The 18389-nt window shown below is 40.5% G+C and overlaps 1 protein-coding gene across 7 annotated transcripts in view; it reads right to left on the reverse strand.

Moving 5' to 3' along the window:
• PAG1 (phosphoprotein membrane anchor with glycosphingolipid microdomains 1) overlaps positions 1-18389 on the reverse strand; it is a 140421-nt gene that overhangs the window by 87558 nt on the left and 34474 nt on the right. For 3 of the 7 annotated variants that reach the window (XM_045398438.3, XM_065519398.2, XM_045398435.3), the window contains exon 2: positions 10407-10476. The exons of 2 other annotated variants lie outside the window; for them this stretch is intronic. The gene's annotated coding sequence lies outside the window, so the exon portion shown is untranslated. The remainder of the gene's footprint in view (positions 1-10406; positions 10477-18389) is intronic. 2 more of the 7 variants (XM_005563616.4, XM_073999050.1) reach the window with 1 other exon arrangement.

Consider the following 18389-nt stretch of genomic DNA (forward strand, 5'->3'; position numbering starts at 1 on the left):
GGCTCATGCCTGTAATCCCAGCACTTTGGGAGGTCAATCACTTAAGGTCAGTAGTTCAAGACAAGCCTGGCCAACATGGTGAAACTCCATCTCTACTAAAAATACAAAAATTAGCTGGGTGTGGGAGTGCACACCTGTAATCCCATCTACTTGAGGGGGCTGAGGTAGGAAGATCACTTGAACCCATGAGGCAGAGGTTGCAGTGAGCCGAGACTGCACTATTGCACTCCAGCCTGGGCAAAAAGAGTGAGACTCCATCTTAAAACAAAACAAAAGGCCTAAGTATTTTTTTAACCCCCTGCCTCTGAAAAAAATTTTAAAAACTGATTATCCATCCAAATTAAGCAAGTAAATATTTGTGCTTCTGCACTAGACCACTGGCGTTAGATCCAAAAATCAAAATTTTGTCCATTAGTAAGAAGGCAGGGTTACTCATTCTTAACTTAGCATTGTAAAACAATTCAGTGTTTTCAGGCATCTAGCTTTTTTATAAAACTCAAAAAAGACAAAAATCAATAAATACCCTGAGCTAAGGACTTCTGCAATGTGCAACTATTAATTAGTATACCTAACTTTTAAATTAATCTATACAATTAACTCTACCTAAAAGTCAAAGAGCAGAGCAGCCCACGGATGTTTTTCTTATAGGTTGATCATTTTTTTGAGATAAACCACAGCAAGTTGGTGGCAAAATTAAAGGATTGAGAATTCTTGCTATTCCATTCACAGGCAATCATCCATTCTCCTATTAAATGAAAGGTATTTCAGAATAGAAGAAAGCTATTCTTTCCAGAACAAAATACATTTCTCTCAGGGATTAGATTTTGGAGACTTTATGGCACTTACAAAAGGCTTTTGATATATCCCCCTGCTAATTTAATTTTCTGCCTTTGCTCTGTTAATAGCCATGACCAGTTTGGAATACCTTCTCTATATTATTGAAAATCAATGAGCAGAAGTCTCACTAATACTTTGAGGCCACTAATGTATAAGAGGTCACTACTCAAAGTGTGAAAGATGGTTGAAAACAAGTTGAGCTTAAATTAGGGAGTAAGTAGCAAAGGCCCTGAGATTCAAAAGCTGTTTTTTGTTTTACCTGAGACTATCCAATAAGCATTAGCTTTGATAACCACAGAACCAACATTTGCTTGTGTTAACCTGACATAAGGGCCCATAAAATTGTATTTAACAGGCTCTACAGCAGCCTCTCTGCTCCCTTGAAAGAATAGCTTCATTCATACACATTCCAAATTATATCTGTTTTGCATAAATGAAGTAGACTTTGTAGAAAAGACTGGATTCATTATCATGTAAAATACAGCCATTAGCAGAAAATCTAGTAACTCTATTCCCAGACATAACAAGATTAGACTCAGGCTACTGGGCTGGAAATGGGGGGATGAGAAGTAAAGTGTTCTTAAAGCCTTCCTTCTTACAGCATTACTCACGGGGGTAAATTAAATAACAGTACCAAAAAAGGAAGCTACAATATGCTATTACTCAGGTCTACCATCAGAGCAGAACATTCTGGCCAACTGATCTGGAGGGTTAACACTAGCATAGGAAAGACTTAAATGTCTACACGTTTCCCTCTCAAAACCTTTCTTAAGTTCTCTTGCAGCTGGAAAATTTGATAGGACTTACTTGCCACAAATGCTTATCATGTTGACATACAGTAGTTGTGTTATCATCATACTAATCAGATGCTGCCACCAGGGAGTAAAGGCTGGTTAATGATGGAAATTCAGAGAATACAGTACCACAGATTCCAAAACAAGGGCCTGATTCTAGGCAATGATGACGAAATGCTCTCAGGGTCAGGCAGAGGGGTAGGTCCAAAGGAGAAAACCTGCAGATGGAACATCTGAAGAATGTCTACTCAGTGCCAGGCACAGCTCTAGGCACTCAGGACACAGGGTGAACAAAACAGATGGGGTCTTAGCACCTTGTAGGTGATGACTGACAAAAGACTAACACCAAAGTATCAGATGCGGAACATTTAAAAGGTAAAAAAGGAAAGGTGAGAGTGTCTTGGGGGGTTTCCTAGGCCATGGATGCTTGGGGGGAAGTCCTCTCTGAGAAGGTAACCCTTAAGCAGAGATCTGAATGACAAGAAGGAGCCATCCTCTATGCTTTCAACCTATAAAAGCCATCTTTCATGGGAAAAGGATGACAGACGGCAAATGGGAGGGAGCAGTTTAGTCTTGTAATTCGGTGGTTTTCATCACTTTTGGTGTCTTTGAGGCATATTTTCAAATATTACCATATTTATTATATTAAGGGATTATAAAACAAAGCAATTTAAAATGAGTCAACAATAATTACAATCCAGCCCCTCTCGACACTTCAGCTAATAACATCTCAGTTATCTATAAAAGCACCCACACTCATCGCGATAGTCACGACTTCGCATCAATTCTGAGGTGCTATCTGTGGTCTATGCCACATTCTCATATACTCAGGAGGCAAACTTATCTCTGTTAAAGTAAATGGGAGTTCTTTTGTTAGCAGAAGTTTAAGAACACACTAAACTCCTTGCATTCACACTTGTTTTCTGCAAACATAACCTGTTTGGCCTAATACTTGTCTAACAACATCTTAATGGTATATATACATTTTATAAACTATATACATTCAGCTATAAAAAAATACATGTAAACAATCATATTGGCAGCATGCCTTTGGGCTATGGGCATCAGATGGGCAATGGCAAAGGATTACATGAATGAAATCGCAAACTCATTTCTAATTTTCTAAGTTTTCCAGCGATCCCATTATCAGATATTTTTCATTTTTCACATAAATCTCAATCTTTTGGTTCTTCCCTTATATGAAACATTAGAAAAAAATTTTATTTATTTAATTTACTGCTGGCTGATTTATCATAGTTAAAGCCATCATAGACAGGGTTAACTTTATCCTTTCAACAGAAATCTGTTTTTTTTTTTTTTTTTTTTTTAAGAGATGGGGTTTCTTTGCCCAGGCTAGAGTACAGCAGTGCGATCATAGTTCACTGCAGCCTCAAACTCCAGGACTCAGGTGATCCTCCCACCTCGGCCTCTTGAGTGGATGGGATTAAGGGCACAAGTCTTTTATCAGGAATCTTCAGAAGCACATTAGCACCATAATTAAACTTCACTATGGCTGGTCTAAAATCTATTTTAGAAAATATTATGAAATTATAAGAATTTCCTGCTTGGCAAGGTGCTATGCCACATAGCATTTTATTTATTTTTAAAAATCTACTAAATAAAAGGAGAAAGGGAAAACGATGAAAAAAGTGAAAGGAAGGAAATATGTAAGTGGACGAATAGTGCAGAGCTGCCCCTTTTCTTAGTCATGAATAACTATGAGAAACTCAGAATTTAAATATCTAAAATGAAAGCCCTATTTGGAACTGAGTCATCTCTCCCGGTGGGCCTGGGCAGGGCTGTTCCAGCGTGTGTGGTCTCTTCTATTCGAGGCTCAGATAAGGCCATGAGAGCCAGGTGCTTCCTTCTTAGAGCAATATTGGTACTAAGGAGTCGGGGGAGGGTTTTTATTCCTAAAGTGGCAGGCCCACAAAAGAAATATCTTTTTTCATGACATGAAAAAGGAATACAGAACACAGCCACAGCTTCATTAAACCTTGCTCAAGAGTCTGGAGCTCTCTGTGACTGAACAGGACAGGCCTCAGTGAGCATCCCTGGCCACCTGCAAGACACAAAGACCCAACAGGGAAATTCTTTCTCCACTGGTAAGGATGGAGCTTTCATAAGACGGAGTGGGAGTCTCTAAAAAAATGTTTTTAAAGTTTTTTTTTTTAAGTACTAGAACCTGTGATTGATCCTAGAAGTCCAGCATTCAGAATCACCTTATGTTAGTAATTTGGGTGTGACAGGTGTCTGGCTGTGAAACTATCACTCCATTAATGACCAGATGTTTCATGAGAAGGTCACATATGCAAAGTGACCCCCAAACACAGAAGGAGTCAAGAAACCAAAGAAGGAGGCAGACAAGTCCATCTTGTGGTTACAGGGTGATTTTATTGGGGAACTTACGGACAGGAGCATGGTCTTGGGTAGCCACAAGACAAGTAGATCTCATCATGAGACCCCCAGACCCAAGGATTATATGCCCAGGGAAGGGTTACACATGCTCCAGAGGAAATGAGTAGGAATTTGATCTAAAGGCAGGATTTACAGTAAGTACCAGTATATCAAGGTTGATCTGCTCTAAGGGCAGGATTTACGGTAGGTATGTGCTCTTACACAAGGAACAAAAGATAAACTGGAAATCTCAGAGCATTCCTGGAACTGTTCATAAGAAGTCAACATGGTAGATTAGCTTACAAGATGGAAGTACTTTAGCTTCCACACTGGGGTCGACTTGGGGAGCCAAGAGGAACTCTAAAGCAGTGGTCCCCAACCTTTTTGGCACCAGGGACCGGTTTCATGGAAGACAATTTTCCACAGACAGTGGGAGTGGGGATGGTTTCGGGATGAAACTGTTCCACTCAGATCATCATAAGGAGTGCACAACCTAGATCCCTCACATGTGCGGTTCACAACAGAGTCCGCACTTCTGTGAGAATCTAATGCCACCACTGATCTGACAGGAGGCTGGCCCACCACTCGCCTCCTGCTGTGTGGCCTGGCCCCTGAAAGGCTGAAAACCCCTGCTCTAAAGCAACCAAACACAGGGTCAAGGACGATGACTTCCTAATCAGCTCCCTAGAGGAGTGCAAAATTAATTAATGCTAAAAGAGCAAAAACATAGTATTAAAGAATATAAAGCAGATTATATTGGAAGAATGTAAAAAAAAAAAAAAGACCTTGAAGGACTTAACTAAAGCTAGTTAGAAAACCTAATACACAGACCTTAACATCAATGGTTAGATTCCAAACAGCCAACTCTCTCTTCATCAGATAGGTCCTCTAGTGTGCTCTGCATGTCAGGCGCCTCGGGTTTCTACTGAAGCAGAGGCCGCAGCCTCGGTCCTCCAAAAGCAGTTCTTACGATCTTCTCAAGACATCCATTCGCGAAGTGAATAGCAATCAATGCACTTGGAGCTTAATGGGGAAAACTCGAAGACACTGACATGCCACCAGGTTATCTCCATGCCTGAGGCTGACGAGGCAAAGGAGAACAACCGTGACCAGCAGAGAATAGGTACTGTAGTGAATGGCATTTATACGCTTTACCTTCTAATTCCTAGAACCCTCCTCTGAAGAGGCTCCCAGTGTAGCTACCAGTGGAGAGGAAACAGCAGAGATCCAAAGAGATAGCACCTTCAAGGCTTCTCCCAAGCCTCTGGCAAGGGGATCTGGGCACCCTGGCAGCCACAGACCTCGTAGAGCACCAGCTGCTCTAGGGGGAGGGGTTCAAGGCCCCAGCCTCTAACTGGAGCTGTGTCCTCCCTGGCCCCCTTGGTGTCCTCAATGGCACAATTTCTAAAAAATCTGTGTGGCTCCTGGTAGCTGAGCTAATCATCTGAAATCTTTTCACAGAAAGTCATGGGCTTTTAAAACTGGAACAAATCTTATTCTTCATGAAGAAATAATCCTCACGTCTGCATTCTTCTTTTCTCTTTTCACTTCCTTTTCTCCTTTTTCTTTTTTTTTAATATCAACTAGTTACTTTCAAATGGAAGAGTCCTGATGTATGGAAGTCTATGGAAATCAAGAACTGAATATCTGCCAATTTCACACAAACTCACTGTTATTTAAATTAGGAAAAAAACACAATAATATAAACAAAATGTCCCAAAGAAGTTCAGAAAGTCGCCATAGGTCACAAAGCAGCCAAGAGTGGACAATGAAACTAGCTTTTACATCACCTGACTCTCCAGCCAGTTCTACTGTGCTAAGATCAGACCTAATAATCCAGCTAATAAAAAAACTGGACATTTAAAATTCTAAATGGTGCCATTCTAGCCATTAGAAGCATTTTTCAACCATAGGAAAAAAAAGCAGTTAATGTTGAGGGAAAAGTCAGGGCATATTTTCTTTAAGTTAAAAAAATCTAACAATAATTTTTATACCATAAACACTTGTAAAACAGCATAAACTATGTATTATATATATGTGTGTATATATATGTATGTGTGTGTGTACGTATGTGTGTATATCTATCTATCTATCTATCTATCTATCTATCTATCTATCTATCTATCTATCTATCTACAAAAGGAGTACCCTTTTAGGATTACACTTGACTTACATGGCCTAGCTATACAGAGAGCTATTACATGTACTATAACACACCAACAAGTACACAGAGTTATTCCAAAGTGAATGAAGTATCCCAAAGTGAACACTCTCACGTTAACCGCCCCTTGGGCAGAAGTGCCCATCCTTTGGGCCAGGGAGCAGAATTACAGGGGACAGATCAACAGGGCCACTACATCCTTCCGGAGCAAGCTGACATTTGGTGTCAACAAGAGATTGCAGCTGAAGCTTTGATTCTATCCAGCCTGCTGTTCCAACAACCCGTTGTGCATCAGACACAATCATGGCCTGGCTTCAGTCACAATGTATTTAGGTCCATTTGCAAAATAGCATAGAAAACAGAGGAGTAAAACTTAACTATATGCTGAAATGTGCCTTTTACACTTGGAAGCATCACAAATGCACTTTTTCAGGCTTATCAGGATACCCTCTAGCATCAGAACATGGATTTTTGAGTCTTACAAAAGCTCTTCTTATTGTGCCTGCACCACAGATTTACACTGCTGTAACTCCTGTCAGACATCATCTTAGCTTTATGAATAAATAAAACTATGCTCTAGGGAAACATTGATTTAAGAGGAAAAATCAATACCCATCTAGCATGCAATAGACTTGAGCTTTAAGGCGGCTTATTCCCAAAGTACAATACAATATGAAGTGTAAAACCATACTTTTTGCTTCCTAATAAAGGATGAGTGAGAATATGTGAAATTGGCAGGCAAATCCTTGCTTTCCACAGTCCTCAGAATATCAGGAGTCCTCTTTTCCTCTTAAAAGTAGCTTAGTTGATATTTCAAAAGAGGAAAGAGAAAGAGAAAAAGAAAAAAGGGATAGGTAAAGCCATGGTGGCAAAATCCTGATACTCTGTGAATCTAGACTGTGAGTATGTAAGGACTCAGTGATTCTCTCCTGTGTGTATAAAATTTTTCATCATAAGCAGTTTAAACATATGAGGCTGGTCATGGTGGTTCATGCCTGCAATCCTAGCATTTTGGGAAGCCAAGGTGGGAGGATCGCTTGAACCCAGGAGTTTGAGATCAGCCTGGGCAACATGGTGACACCCCATCTCTACAAAAAATTAAAAAACTAGCCAGGCATGGTGGCATATGCCTGTACTCCTAGCTACCTGGAAGATTGAGGTAGGAGGATCTCTTGAGCTCAGGGGTTTGAGGCAACAGTGAGCTATGTCCAGTCTGGGCAACAGAGTGAGAGCCTGTCTCTAAAAGCAAACAAAACCAAGAGGAATGTAAAAATTATGATGTTTGGTTGGGAAAAATTCTCAGGGAAAAATATCAGCCAAGATGCTAACAATGGTTCTCTTTGGGTAATGGATTCACAAGGAAACTTTTTTCTTCCTTGAGAGTATTAAATTTTCCAACTATTGTGACTATGTATATGCTTTTATAGTTCAGAAAACACACACACACAATAAACACAAGGAAGGATAGCAAAAAGAAAATGAAAGATTAATTAGACTGACTGCAAAGTATTTTTATTGACTACTGGCCTAGAGACAGCTAAGATTTATACTGTAACACTTATTTATATTCCAGGCCAACTCTTTCTTTCTGCTCTTGGATGTTTTTCAGGGCATAAGCAGGCTGCTATTAAAATTGACTGATTTAAAAAATAAAGCTAACAGCTTATGCTGAAATTAACCTCGTCTTTGTGAGCCAAAGATCAAATGCGAGACAAAAGCTGGCTAGAGTCTAGAGTCATCATTTCCTCAGCTCTGCAATCACCTTACAACTTAGGACCATTTTCACAGTGGAGACAGTTGTTAAAAGTTCTGACAAGCCCTGCGGTAACCTTTGATTACAAAGCCACTCCAGAAAGCCAAGGCTCTTGCTTAGAATTGGTTTGAATTAAAAATGAATCCCATTATTTTCCCCTAGCTCCTCAAAGATGCAGTTCATCACTAATTGTGTTAACTCTGGCCTCTCAAGAAACACACTTATTTGTTAATTCAGCTTAGGAGTGCACATCTCCCTGGATGGTTGCTGATTCTGTGTTCTCTTTGTTTGTGTTTCTCTTTTTTGGGGGGCAATCCTAGCTCATTGAAACCTCTGCTTCCTGGGCTCAAGCAATTCTCGTGCCTCAGCCCCCCAAGTAGCTGGGATTATGGGTGTGCAACACCATGCACAGCTAATTTTTATATTTTTAGTAAATACAGGGTTTCACCATGTTGGCCAGGCTGGTCTCGAACTCCTGGCCTCAAGTGATCTGCTCGCCTCGGCCTCCTAGAGTGCTGGGATTACAGGTGTGAGCCACCACACCCAGCCTGCTTTGCTTATGCTTCTAATAACTGGAAAGAACAACTCTGGAAGTTTCAAATATATTTCCAAGGCACAGGCACACTGGAAGCCCGAAAATGGGTTGGGGCAATTTTAAATTTTGAATTTCAAATTAAAACATCATAAAGTCGCTACTATTACCACTAAATTTGGTGCGGATACTGTCTGAATCTACTTCCACTCTGGCAATGATACACAATTACAAGTTTCAAAAGAATGTAGCCATCATGTTAGTTCTGATCTCAGCAGAAGAGGGAAAGGGGACATAAATTGGTTTTGGTGGCTCTTCTTTAATGTAGCAAAAATAACAAGCAAAGCATCATTGTTGAGAAGAATGCTTATATTTAGTCAGAAAAAAAAGCACAGCTGGAGATAAATTACTTTTCATGAATTCTATCTTCTTTATTACAGTGTCAGAGATATATTCATTTAAATAAATTAGAGCATCCACGGTGTGTTACTATGCTCCAGGCATTTATTAGATGTTGTAGGTACTAAAATAAAATATAAACGTTGCCCTCAAGCTTAGCTTCTATAGGAGGGTCAGATGGAGTAAAACTCAAGAAGTCAGCCACGTACAAAAAAGTACCACACAATGCTTTCCAGAAATTGGGAGGAATGCGATTCTACTACAGAAGCATGTGATGCCTATTCTAAAATATATCGATTCTTGAGTTAAATCTTAATTACCCCCAACTGGAAAATGCTCTACATTTCAGGCCATAATAATGTGTGTAAGGCGAGCAGCTCTAGTGGAAATAGAAATGCATTAGAGAAAATGTCTAATCCCTGAATCGAGATTCTTGTCAAATATTAGGAGATCAGAGGAAGGCGTTTTTAGAGTGTGGATAATCAAAGGTCTTAATGTACTGATTCTTTAGCCTAAGTTAACTAACAAAAGGCAGGCTGATTTCCAGGATCTGCAGTTATGTTTAGAAAGACTGTGGCCTCAGAGGGGAACCAAAATAACCCTGAAATAGCTCCCTGCTCTCCTAAGAGGAAAGGGTTACTCTGGCAAGAGAAGGAATTTCTCAGTAAGTTGAAGCAAAGATTTAATTAAAAGACAGTGGCCTACTTTACAAGATTCCTTTGGTGAAAAGATGGGGAAAACTTAGACCAGATGAATTCCTTTCCAGGCCATATAGGAACTGGATAATGATTTAAAATGAATATGAGTCGGGCAGGCCACAACTCTAGAGGTTTGTAAAATAAATCTTTCAAATGGGTGGACATAGTGCTTCGAAGTCCAGGATTCATTATAAAAACTAATAATCATTGTAGTAAACTAATTCCTAAAATAAAATACAGAATGTCTTTGTGTTAACCTGTTCATTTAGTCTGAATGGTTTTTTCTGCATTTGGTCTGTTCACAGAAGATGACCCAAGGTCATTAAGGAATTATTAACATAACTTTATCATCAGCACAAAATGAGATTATTAATACCATGAATAATGATAACCAAAAACAGAGTCTCATATCTTTTTGGTAGTGGTGGCAGTGAGCACTGTGTATCCTATTAATCTCTCTATCAAGCCTATGAGACTATCCAATTATTATCCCTGTCTCAAAGATGAGGAAAGAGATTGAGACAGAGTAGGCATTTAGCCCAACTTCACAGAGGCTTTACAAAGCTCAGCCACGGATGGGCTTACCACCAATCAAACGGAAACACCATGTTGTAGGAAGTATACCCACTGGCGTCTTCGTTTCTATTGCAGAAGACCTAAGGTGCTAAATTCAAATCAGACTAGCTCATACCCTGGACGTTTTTCAGCTTAGAAGCTGTGTGTCTGTAGAGTTAACCCAAACAGAGTCTCCAAATCAACAACTGATGCATGCAAAGTTAAACTAAAAGCCAGTTTGAATGAGTAATAATGTAGAATAAACCAGATAAATAAATACTTTGAAATCACCGTTTCCCAGCAATGAAGTTGCGGCCAACTGCTGAAATAGGAGAACAACCTCGTGTTTTCTGGAAAAGAAACACAAGAGAAAACAATTTCAAAATTCGGAACTGGATTAAAACTGCAACAGTTAAGGGTAAAATGATCATCTTGTCATTTACTTATTTAAGATTTGGCCAATAGTAAGCAACTGAAAAATGATGATTTAATTAGCCTTTACTGCTTTAATACTATAATAAAAGAATGTTAAAAAGCAAAAGCTAAAACTTGCTCTTAAAATCCCAGACCTATATGTTATTCCTAATTTTCTACATGCAGAAAAGTAAAAATGATGGCATTAATAGCATGTAGTAATAAATTATGTCCATACTTCGTTTTAATCATTGCTGCCTTCTAACTCATTTGCACCAATGATAACAGTAACTAGGGTTTATCAACAGCACTGCACCTGCACACCTCAAACACAGACCTCTAGAGCCCATGTGCAATGTACATGGATTAAGCAAAAACAAAACTGGTTGCATGCCTCAAGAAGATGACAGTCTTTTCAGCAAAAAAAAAAAAAAAAAAAAGGTGAAACCAAATTGTGTGCAGACATGTGATAATTGTTATATTTAGCTATATTATTTAATGTCTTCATCTTGAAATATGCTGTATTTTTGTTAACATGGCTTCTTATGCTTAAAAATAAAACTATCACTTATAAAGATCACTTCTCCAAGAATAAGTGTGATTTGAGTTTGAGGAATGTAATCTCAAATCGAAAATTCTGTTTTTGTAGAACTGTGTATCTAAGTAGACATCTGAAAATATGCTAAGTGGAAGTAAAAAGCATGGGTAGTTAAAGAATGAACCTAATAACAAGACTGAATTTTCTCTAGAGAAATATCCACTGAGGGAAATCGGTGCCTCCTCTCCCCTCTTCTCTTTTTTGGTAAAGTTTAAAAGAGAAAAGAAAGCTATTTCTTAGAAGAAATGAAAAGCAAAACAACATTTGAAAGACCAAAGAGTCAAGCCGACAACAAGCAAGGTGGTAATTCCTCCCTGAGCTCCAGTGTCAGACTCCACAGTGTCCAGCAACACAGGAACCCCCAGACTCTTAACCCATGTAGTCTAAAAGCCACTTGAATATGAGAAAAGAGAAAAGCGCAGCAGAAGGCGAGAGGAGGTTCCATGCCAGAGAGGCAGTAGAATAGTAAAGAACACATTTGCCGAGTCCACATGCAACAAAGAAAGGCAATGGACACTCTCTTCTCTTGGACTTTTGCTGGGAAATCCCCCATCCTGAGCTACTAAGCACTATGGCTCAGCAACACTGTGGGTGCCGGGACATTTCCTCACCAGTCTGAAAACCTATCATTTATAAAACCAGGAGGATGCATTTCAAGCTCTAAACAACTGCATTGGAAACAAGTATTTGGGAATAGTACCCAAATAGTACCCAAATGTTCAAAAGTGGAGAAAATTATTTTGAGAGGCTGCTAGTGGTGTCTAAAACACTGCCAAATCTGTTTAATAAACACTCACTGATAAATCTCTGTGCTATACACAAGGGGCACACAAAGGCAAAGATAATAAGGCCCAGTTCAGGAGCCCAAGTTACAAGTAAGTAGCACAATACAGAGAGACACAAGGGATAAGAGGAGTATGAACAGGTTGTGATTACAGTACAGAAAAGAGTAGGATAGTTTGGCTCTGGAGGGCACCATTCGTGCTTATTCTCCAACCATCCCTTGTGATAAAACCCAAACCCCTGGCATTGTGGCAATCTCCCTTTCATAGTGCCCAGCCTTTCCAGTGTCATCTCATCATCCTCACTGCCCTCCTGAGTCCTCCATGCCTCTGCCACCCTGTCTGTTTTAGAGGCTAACCAACCAATATAGAAGAGTGAATAGACTAGGGGCACAGGGACCCACTGAGATGTGTGCTCCTTCAGCCGCGCTCACCAGTGTAGGTGAAGACGTGGCATGGGGAGAGAGCTGGGTTATACAGGGTTGGGGTTTTGCTAGTGAGTATATCTAATAGAGCACTTGTTTTTAAGCTGGAAACTGCAGTGTGCTTGTAAAGAGTGGGTGAATCCTGGCACCTGAAAGGTGGGTCCTCCAACTTGTTCCAACCTCCTGTTCCACTGTGTCTTCAGCCGGTCACATCCTTCTCAGTCCTCTCCTTCCTTTATTTAGAATCCAATGAGGAAATAACTATAAACACCAATGTAAAGTACATGCTCTAAAACAGGACTTTCAACCTTGCCCTTGCTGACATTTGGGGCTAGAGAATTCTTTGTTTTGAGGGGCTAGCATTTCCTGCCCTGAGTTGTAATAAACAAAAATGTCTCCAGACTTCAACAAATGTCCCCTTAGGAGCAAAATCATTCCCAAGTTGAAAATCACTGGTCTAAAATGAATGATGACTTATTAAAACACAATAATCTGAGCATAGTGGCTCACACCTATAATGCCAGCTCCTGAGGAGGCTGAAGTGGCAGGATTGCTTGACCCCAGGATTTGGAGGCTGCAGTGAGCTATGTTGTACCACTACACTCCAGTCTGGGCGACAGAGCTACGGCATCTCTTAAACAGAAACACACACTCACATACTCTCATATTTATATCTTAACTTTCATATCATGCAGAAAAACAGTAATGTGGATGGGGACCACTGGAAAAGGCATAGATGAGGGAGTGGGTGTATGTAAAAAGCATCTGTTGTATTCTTGGCCCTGCATGAGGTCAGCTATCTTATTCAATAAGCACAAAACACCCTGTGCTTTTCTCTGCGTCACAGCAGCTCTAAACCTTGAGAAGCAATGATTTAGTGCATGCTGACAATGTTATTAAAAGCAGAACTCTTCACAACAAAATAAAAAGTATTGCTAGATATGCCTTTCCTTCACTTTCAGTAGACTGAACACCTGACTCCTTGAGAATGATCAGCACATTTTCTTTCTTTTCTTATTATTATTACACTTTAAGTTCTAGGGTACATGTGCACAAAGTGCAGGTTTGTTACATATGTATACAACATATGTATACAACATATGTATACAACATATGTATACAGCATATGTGTACAACATATGTATACAACATATGTATACAACATATGTATACAACATATGTGTACAACACATGTGTACAACATATGTGCCATGTTGGTGTGCTGCACCCATTAACTCATCATTTACATTAGGTTTATCTCCTAATGTTATCCCTCCCCCATTCTCCCACCCCACGACAGGCCCTGGTGTGTGATGTTCCCCATCCTGTGTCCAAGTGTACTCATTGTTCAATTCCCACCTATCAGTGAAAACATGTGGTGTTTGGTTTTCTGTCCTTGTGAGTTTGCTCAGAATGATGGTTTCCAGCTTCATCCATGTCCCTACAAAGGACTTGAACTCATCCTTTTTTATGACTGCATAGTATTCCATGGTGTATATGTGCCACATTTTCTTAATTCAGTCTATCATTGATGGACATCTGGGTTGGTTCCAAGTCCTTGCTATTGTGAATAGTACCACAATAAACATATGTGTGCATGTGTCTTTATAGCAGCATGATTTATAATCCTTTGGGTATATACACAGTAATGGGATGGCTGGGTCAAATAGTATTTCTAGTTCTAGACCCTTGAGGAATCGCCACGCTCTCTTCCACAATGGCTGAACTAGTTTACAGTCCCACCAACAGTGTAAAAAACAGTTCCTATTTCTTCATATCCTCTCCAGGACCTGTTGTTTCCTGACTTTTTAATGATTGCCATTCTAACTGGTGTGAGATGGTATCTCATTGTGGTTTTCATTTGCATTTTTCTGATGGCCAGTGATGATGAGCATTTTTTCATGCATCTGTTGGCTGCATAAATGTCTTCTTTTGAGAAGTGTCTGTTCATATCCTTTGCCCACATTTTGATGGGGTTGTTTGATTTTTTTCTTGTAAATTTATTAAAGCTCTATGTAGTTTCTGGATATTAGCCCTTTGTCAGATGGGTAGATTGCAAAAATTTTCTCCCATTCTGTAGGTTGCCTGTTCACTCTGATGGTAGTGTTTTTTTTGCAGTGCAGAAGATCTTTAGTTTAATTAGATCCCATTTGTCAATTTTGGCTTTTGTTGCCATTGCTTTTGGTGTTTTAGACATGAAGTCCTTGTGCATGCCTATGTTCTGAATGGTATTGCCTAGGTTTTCTTCTAGGGTTTTTATGATTTTAGGTCTAACATTTAAGTCTCTAATCCGTCTTGAATTAATTTTTGTATAAGGTGTAAGGAAGGGATCCAGTTTCAGCTTTCTTCATATGGCTAGCCAGTTTTCCCAGCACCATTTATTAAATAGGGAATCCTTTCCCCGTTTCTTGTTTTTGTCAGGTTTGTCAAAGATCAGATGGTTACAGATGTGTGGTATTAATTCTGAGGGCTCTGTTCTGTTCCATCAGTCTATATCTCTGTTTTGATACCAGTACCATGCTGTTTTGGTTACCGTAGCCTTGTAGCATAGTTTGAAGTCAGGCTGCATGATGCCTCCAGCTTTGTTCTTTTGGCTTAGGATTGTCTTGGCAATGTGGGCTCTTTTTTGGTTTCATATGAACTTTAAAGTAGTTTTTTCCAATTCTGTGAAGAAAGTCATTTGTAGCTTGATAGGGATGGCACTGAATCTATAAATTACCTTGGGCGGTATGGCCATTTTCACAATATTGATTCTTCCTATCCATGAGCATGGAATGTTCTTCCATTTGTTTGTGTCCTCTTTTATTTCACTGAGCAGTGGTTTGTAGTTCTCCTTGAAGAGGTCCTTCACGTCCCTTTCTAGTGGAGGTGGGAAACAAACCCACCATCTAGCAGAACAGCTGTGATCATCACTGAAGAAAACCACAGAGGCGCTATGGGGGTAGCAACTGCCTGGGGAGTGGGCACTGCTTTGAGTTGGGGAGTCAGGAAAGGCATCACTGAGAAAATGTTGGTTGAGCACAGACCTGAAGGTTGGGGTGAGGCAGGTCAGAAGGGGCTGGTTCCACTGGCCCCTCCATGTGCCCACCTTGGGCACCCCTCAGAGAGCTACAGCACGCCTGGTGCTTCCATGCCCACTGCAGGAGAGCACCGGCCAGGTGTGGGCACACGTGCAGACATGTGATCCAGGGAAGGTAGCAAGATTACCAGCTGAGAATGAGGATGGAGAGGGAGGTATTTGAGGTTTGAGGAGAGGGCACAAGAAGATGATCCAGAAAAGGGGAAGAGTAAACAGAATAGCAGCACAGGGACCCGCTGAGATGAAAGTGGAACCTGTGTGCACAGTGACGTGTGCTCCTTCAGCCGCACTCACCAGTGTAGGTGAAGATGTGGCATGGGGAGAGAGCTGTGTTACGCAGGGTCGGGGTTTTGCCAGTGAGGATCATGACGAAAGAGGGAGCAGCAAAGAACCTGAGGGTGGATGCAAAAGAATAATTATAACACGAGATCATGGAATCTAAGCTAGATAACTAGGAAAGGAGAACTGGAGAGGTGACAGACAATGAAAATTAGTGGGATCACTGGATGGTGAGTACTGGTGGGCCATGAATGGTTGGAGTTAAGGTACAGAGGATAGGAGACAGAAGGTGGTGATCAGAGGATGGAATGGTTGGGGAGAGAGTGGATTAGGCGCTTGCTACTTAAAGTATGGCCCCAGGACCAGCAGCTTCTGCAATATCTGGGGACTTGTTAAAAATGGCAGAATCTCAGATCCTACCTCAGATCTACTGAGTCAGACTCTGCATTCTAATAAGATCCCCAGGTGATTCACACTAAATTCGGGGAAAAACAGCCTTAAACCACTGTCACATCTGCACCATGCTGGCTCAATTTGCAGGCAACCAGAAGCCACAGACACCCTATAAAAAAGGGCTAGTGAATAGCATTCTGAGGTTAGGAAATTCCCTGGGGCTCTGTTTCCCCTTCAAACAGCTCCACTTTAAATTGTTCATTTTGGTTTCTTGGGTTTCCATCCAGCTGCCTGATGCTCTTGTTCTGCCAGGCCTTGCAGTCTTATGATATGGTTAGCGGGCTTGAAATTCAATTTCCCAAAGAACGCTGCTCCTCCAAATGTTGGTTAGCTTTCCCTCCCTGTCTGTAGGCAAAAGAGACCTCCTTACTTCCTGCAACCAGGTACCCATCTCCACTCCAGTTTGCCTGCGAGAAGGCAACCAGATACTTAGTGTCCCCAATTCAGCCTGTGTAATTCCATGTGCCCATACAGATCTATTCCAAGACACTAATGCAAAATGTATAGTATTGCCATTTGTGGCTTTTTAGAAGTTTAGCTTCCTGCTATAATAATTATTCAGGGTTTTGTATCTTCTAGTATGAGTAGACTGACTTGCCTCTTTATAATTTTATAAAAAAGAGAAAACAGTTGTATATGACATTAGAGTGAAAGAAGAGGTTGAGTCTAGCTAATGGAGGCTTTGCCTCCTTACAATCTTTACTCCTAATAAAAAGAGTGTGATATTTTCATGAACCCAGACACAACCTCCTGTACAAACACTTGCATGTGAAATAATTTAGAATCTTTAGCTTCTTTCAAGACAAATGATTTCAGATGCTGTCACGTATGAGTTTAACTACAATTACTAATAATCATCAAGTACTATTTGCAGACACCATGCTATATATTCCATACATCCTCATCTTATTTAATGCTCACAAGAATTCTATGGGATTCATACTATTGTTATGCTGGTCCTACAGATGGGGAAACTGAGGCCTAGAAATGTGAAATGACACAGCCAGTGAGTGGTGGAGCCAAGTTTCAAACCCAAGTGCACCTGATTCCACAGCGACTCCTCATGCACATACACAGGATAACACACAGCTAAAGCCCAAGAGTGTGGCACACACAGCTCCCTCCACATTCCCACATCTCTGAGCATACACATAGTCATTACTAAATATTACATGTGCCTACTTAAGTTGAGAAGGTGTAAACAAGGGTCTCTAATCTCACTATTGGTAAATATCTGATACAGAGACCCTTGCTTAGATGTGACCATTTTCTAGATCTGTGAAAATTCGTGTAGCTCTTGCTAAGCTACAACAATCAATGAAATGAGCCATCTTGGCATCACTCTGCTAACCTGCGGTACAGTTATAACAAACTGGCTCATCACCATGGTACCTGAACACAATCCCTGTTGGTTGGTGACCTGGCCTCCAGGAACAGAACCTGTTTTGCTGTCAGGAGAAAATGCCAGCAATGACCTCTCATCTGATCCTTTCCCACACCAAGGTAGATCAAGTCCTCAGGTCAGTTCGGCAAATGCAAATGTGTACAGAAGAAACAGAACCAAATCCACAGCTTCCCATGTGAATTATCACAAGGCTTTGGACACACCAGTTTCCTTCTCAGCATCACCTAACAGCCCATGATTCAGAGACAACAATGTCCAGCTCTGCCTCCTTTGCTTCCCAAGGATGGTGTGGGGGTGACTAGATGGGCCTGCGGTTCTTGGGTAGGAGGAGCTGAGGTTAATTTAATAAACCCGTGTACACACACAGTGCTGAGCGGCACAAAGTCTAGCCAAGGCATCTGCATATGGTAATCAGGGTTAGGCGTTCAGGGCTAATAAAATATTTCTTTTTAAGTCAGTGAGGCCAAAACAGAGCAAACAACAACATTAAAAGTAGCCTGAGAAACTGATCTTCCCATTTCCAACCCCCATCTGCAAAAGAGAAAGGGAAATCTCTTGCTTTTATGTAAAAATTATAGGGCAACTTCTTTGGTTCCTCAGATTTTGAAAGGAAGACAAGCTGTAAGAAAATAAATATCCTAGGGCCCATGCTAAGTACATACTTTTTAAAAATTTTATTGTGTTCTATATCTGGGTGAACATTTATTATTCAATATTTATTACCGCCTCAATATTTATTATTGTCTCTAGGCATATTTCTCTGTCTTAGGTTGTCAAGTCTGATAAGGCAAAGACCAAATCTACTTAGTTCTTCTGTAAAGCATGGGA

Source organism: Macaca fascicularis, chromosome 8, assembly GCF_037993035.2.
Source record: "Macaca fascicularis isolate 582-1 chromosome 8, T2T-MFA8v1.1".
Taxonomy (NCBI): domain Eukaryota; kingdom Metazoa; phylum Chordata; class Mammalia; order Primates; family Cercopithecidae; genus Macaca; species Macaca fascicularis.